This window comes from Hoplias malabaricus, chromosome 2 (assembly GCF_029633855.1).
Source record: "Hoplias malabaricus isolate fHopMal1 chromosome 2, fHopMal1.hap1, whole genome shotgun sequence".
Classification (NCBI taxonomy): domain Eukaryota; kingdom Metazoa; phylum Chordata; class Actinopteri; order Characiformes; family Erythrinidae; genus Hoplias; species Hoplias malabaricus.
In genome coordinates, this window is record NC_089801.1 from 27,745,225 (window position 1) to 27,751,054 (window position 5,830).

Consider the following 5,830-nt stretch of genomic DNA (forward strand, 5'->3'; position numbering starts at 1 on the left):
TCTCTCTCTCTCTGTGTGTGTGTGTGTGTGTGTGTTGCGAAGTGAAGATTCGGTTATGAAGGGTCTCCAGAGCGACGCTGCAGGAAGATGGAGGGTATTCCTTTACCACACGATAAAATAGACAGAGTCCCCAGGCTCCTGGAGAGTCTCACTTTCGAGACTCAACACACGCATAGCGCTGGCGCTCCTCACACCACGAAAATCTGCACGATGTGAGAGAACGGGCTGCAGAACTCTACCAACCCACACTAGGGAAGACGATGCCTGAATGAACGGTACACTAATTTACATGAACGAAAATAAAACCATGGATAGAGCGGACATTTAACCTCAAATACTGGCATAAGCAAGCCACTCTTTGCACACGTTTCACTTCCTCAAGCCGAGAATAGACTTCAGTTAGCTTTTACATCGTCTCGTTGATTTACTGGAACGAAATGGCGGCTGAGCCGTTGGGTGATGTGCGCTAATGTGATTCATATGTCGATTGTTCCAGAGTTGTGGTTTCTTTAGTTTTGGTCTAAGGCTTGTGTGTGTGTGTGTGTGTGTGTTTATGGTGGAGTGGCTTTGCTTAACTTGAATTTAAATAGAATTTATTAATATTGTAAAATTGTGTTATTATCAAATATTGGTGAATCCCAAGCAGAAACAACGTTAAAAACTCAAGCTGCACGACAACATTAAAAACAAAATCTCTCTGTCAGGGACTGAAACACAGAGAAATGAATGTGTCCTGTCCTATGACACATTTCATGACATCACAGCCTTGCTTTCAAGGAACTCTTCTCTGTATGCGTTGTTTCAGTTATTCGTCGTTGCCTAGTGAACTTTGGTGAACTTTACAATAGGTGTACCCGTACATTTGGAACACAATAGTGACTTTCTGACGTGCATTTCTGACATACTAAATTTCTCTCTCTCTCTCTCTCTCTCTCTCTCTCTCTCTCACGCACACACACACACACGCACACACACACACAAACACACACACACACACACACACACACACGCATTTTTACACTTCAGAGCCTTAGGAGGCACCAACATGGGCATACTCTACTTAGATCTTATGACATGCCTGTTTAGGAGACTCTATTAAAAAAATGTTTCCCCTTGTAAGACTGTAAACACCTCACAAGCATCTCTTCGTCAGTTTAAGTCTTCCATCGTCTTTCATTGAAATAGCTGAATTAAAATCATGTTTAAGGGCGGCACGGTGGCGCAACAGGTAGTGTCCCAGTCACACAGCTCCAGGGACCTAGAGGTTGTGGGTTTGATTCCCGCTCTGGGTGACTGTCTGTGAGGAGTTGGTGTGTTCTCCCTTTGTCTGCGTGGGTTTCCTCCGGGTCCTCCGGTTTCCTCCCACAGTCCAAAATCTAGGTGGATTGGCGACTCAAAAGTGTCCGTAGGTGTGTGTCTGTGTTGCCCTGTGAAGGACTGGCGCCCCCTCCATGGTGTATTCCCGCCTTGCGCCCAATGATTCCAGGTAGGCTCTGGATCCACTGCGACCCTGAACTGGATAAGCGGTTACAGATAATATGAAAATGAAAAGCATGTTTATATAACTTCACATTCTAACAATCAATCAACTTTCATTAGTTTGCTTCATTTGTTTTAAACTGGAGATAAGTGGCTAATATCACTGAAAAAGATTTGTATTACAGTCTCTTTTGAAGTTTTAAAATTCTGAGCAAAACAATACTTTACTTGTTAGATACATTAGCGCTGTGTATTTAGCCAGATGGCTATGTTTTGGGTAATTTTCATTTTTTTCTTTAAAAAATTCAAATTTGTATTTAAAGATTCTAAATGTTGATATTATTATTAAATTTTGAAAAAGCAGTATTGAATAATCAATTAAAAAACTATGCTGCTCTGATCGAAACAAGCTGCAGGGACGTGAGGTGAGATCTAGGTAATGTAAATGAATGAGGGAAGTGAGTCAAGAGCTAAGATTCTTTACACTAAACAGGACAAAAGGGACACTGACAGGAAATTACTGAAGGGCCCTGTAAGTTTGTGTACCACACAGGGGTAAAATCCCCCACCCATGTACTTATCAATGCACTGATCAGCGACAAGGTTGTTTTTTTGACACCTGTCATATGGAGAGCGGTAATGCTGAGATCACAAAGTTAGATAAAAAAAACTGTGTGGGTCCTGTTGTGCTTTGATAGAGCGATTGAAGTGTGTTTGAATGTTACCCGTTTCTATTTTAAGTGATAGACACTGAATCAGTACAATTTCAGAATGATTACAGAATGATTTCCTGAATATAATAATAATAATTTAAAAAATACACTGTTATGTGGACATTTTAAATGTAATAATTATATCTTGCAAAATTAAAATCACTTAACAGAAGTAAAACAGTCTTAATTGTATTTCTTAATTATAATATATTTATTCTTAATTGTAACTGTAAACATGTTCATTTTAAATGTTAATACTCAATAAACCTCAAAATGGGAATTATCTTGGTAAATGTCTAAAATATACACACTTAACAGGATATTATTCTATAGCAAGGATTGTAATAATTTTCACATATGGATTTAAAAGTAAATGCTAGACAAATTTCCCACCAATGCCAGATTATAATATAAAGCAAGCATTTGCCTTCTTTTCTGCAGTAATACTGTAGCTTTAGTTTATTTTGTGTACACAGCTGATGTTATGGACAGAGTAAAAACTTACTTTTGATCACCCTCTAGTGTCTAGAACCCTTCAACAGCTTTTGAAGCTATTTTGAGGTGAAAACCAAACTTCTCTTCAGAGAGTACAAACTCCTGTACATTTCAATACTCACAGTTAATTTGCTGAATTGATGTATTGGTAATAAATGTATTTATATTTATTAATAGTATTCACATATATTGTGCCTTTCTAGACACACAATGACTCTTTTCAATTAACACTACATTCAATCCACACACACACTGGAACAATGTTCACCTCGAGGACAACATCGAGGGGGTTCACCAAGGATAAAGTACCAATCCATATCTGGGCATACACATATGCAGACATTCATTCACACATACACACTCATTCACACACACACACCAGGACAGTTATTAGTAGTAGCCAATTCACCTAACCTCCATGTTTTTGGATTGTGGGAGGATATATCTTTCTGGAAAAATATATCTTTATGGCATCTTACCAAGAAACGGAATGTATATTTTACATGTTCATTTTATTCTGCTGTGCATGTGTAAGTGGGTGAAGTGTTTAAGGACAGAACACACTAAGAGGTTACTTACTAACTCACTCTGATTGCTACGTAGTATGTCTTGAATTTGCAAAACTGTTCAACGACAATATATTTTTCAAAGGACGCTTTCTGGCATAGAAACGTGCACCAGAGAATAGATAATCATTAGCAAATCAATGTTCATAGAGGCATGCTTCCTCATAGCTAGCAGACCAGATGCCTTTAGTCATTTGAGTGACAAACAAATCTCAGCTCACATGGAGCAGGTCTAGAAAAAAATGAACATGTCGTTAACGTGATGTATAGTTTGGATAACATAAGATTAAGAGAAGACCATGAAAACCAACTGCGAGAGGTAAGGCCAGATGTTTCATTCAATCACCCTTGAATTATGAAACCATAAGCTCAAGTTCTTCTCTGAAATTTTAAGCAGACATCCCCTCTTTGTAAGTACTAACAAACAAGTGGCCTATGGATATACCAGCAGCTCAGAACTTGGTGACTCTTGAAAAAATGTGCCAGGGATTTTGATTGTGTGAAGAGAGAAGCAGATCTTTTTGTTGACTGGACTAATTGTTTTCTGTAGAAACAGCAAAATTGCAATGCTAAAGTGAAGACTGCTGTACCAAAGAAGCAAGTGAAAAAGAAGAATTAAAAAATGCAAAAGCCTTAATATTTTGAATTTCAAAAACTCAATTAATGCTTGATGCTATTAGAATAATATAGAATATAAACCTATAATATAATATATAATATAATATAATATAAACATATCCAAACCTTCCATTGTAACCCAACCTGTAAATTAGCCATCTGTACATCATGTTTATGGTATTTACTTTCCAAAATATATATTATACTATAATACATTTATAATATATTCACATATACAGGGGTTGGACAATAAAACTGAAACACCTGTCATTTTAGTGTGGGAGGTTTCATGGCTAAATTGGACCAGCCTGGTGGCCAATCTTCATTAATTGCACATTGCACCAGTAAGAGCAGAGTGTGACGGTTCTATTAGCAGAGGGTAAGAGCACAGTTTTGCTCAAAATATTGCAATGCACACAACATTATGGGTGACATACCAGAGTTCAAAAGAGGACTAATTGTTGGTGCCAAAGAAGCGTACCACCCAGACAGTTGCATGCCCAGAGTGAAGCATGGGGGTGGATCAGTGATGGTTTGGGCTGCCATATCATGGTGCTAGATGTGCGCGTCACTGCCAAGGACTACTGAACCATTCTGGAGGAACATGTGCATCCAATGGTTCAAACATTGTGTCCTGAAGGCGGTGCCGTGTATCAGGATGACAGTGCACCAATACACACAGCAAGACTGGTGAAATATTGGTTTGATGAACATGAAAATGAAGTTGAACATCTCCCATGGCCTGCACAGTCATCAGATCTAAATATTATTGAGCCACTTTGGGGTGTTTTGGAGGAGTGAGTCAGGAAACGTTTTCCTCCACCAGCATCACGTAGTGACCTAGCCACTATCCTGCAAGAAGAATGGCTTAAAATCACTCTGACCACTGTACAGGACTTGTATATGTCATTCCCAAGACGAATTGACACTGTATTGGCCACAAAAGGAGGCCCTACACCATACTAATAAACTATTGTGTTCAAAAAAACAGGTGTTTCAGCTTCATTGTCCAACCCCTTTATATCGTACAACTGCTGGTTATAAAATTAGAATATCATGAAAAAGTTGATTTATTTCAGTATTCCATTCAAAATGTGAAACTTGTATATTATACTCATTCATTACACACAGACTGATATATTTTAAGTGTTTATTTCTTTTAATTTGATGATTATAACTGACAACTAATGAAAAAAACCCATAAATTCAGTATCTCAGAAAATTAGAATATTAAAGACCAATACAAAAAAAGGGATTTTTAGAAATGCTGGCCGACTGAAAAGTACGAACATGAAAAGTATGATCATGTACAGCACTCAATACTTAGTTGGGGCTCCTTTTGCCTGAATTACTGCAGCAGTGCGGTGTGGCATGGAGTCGTTCAGTCTGTGGCACTGCTCAGGTATGAGAGCTCAGGTTGCTCTGATAGTGGCCTTCAGCTCTTCTGCATTGTTGGGTCTAGCGTATTGCATCTTCCTCTTCACAATACCCCATAGGGATACCATGGTCCTTAAACCAGGTACTGGTGGTTTTGTCACTGTGTGCAGATGCCAAGTCCTGTTATCCTGTAAATCTGCATCTCCATAAAGTTGGTTAGCAGCAGGAAGCATGAAGTGCTCTAAAACTTCCTGCGTTGACCTTGGACCTCAGAAAACACAGTGGACCAACACTAGCAAATGACATGGCACCCAAACCATCACTGAATATGGAAACTTTACACTGGACCTCAAGCAACGTGGATTCTGTGCCTCTCTTCTCTTCCTCCAGACTCTGGGACCTTGATTTCCAAAGGAAATGAAAAATTTACTTTCATCAGAGAACATAACTTTTGACCACTCAGCAGCAGTCCAAAAAGTTCCTTTTTTGGAAGCTAGACACCTCTGACACTGTATTTTGTTCAAGAGTGGCTTCACACAAGGAATGCGACAGCTGAAACCCATGTCTGTGCGTGGTGGTTCT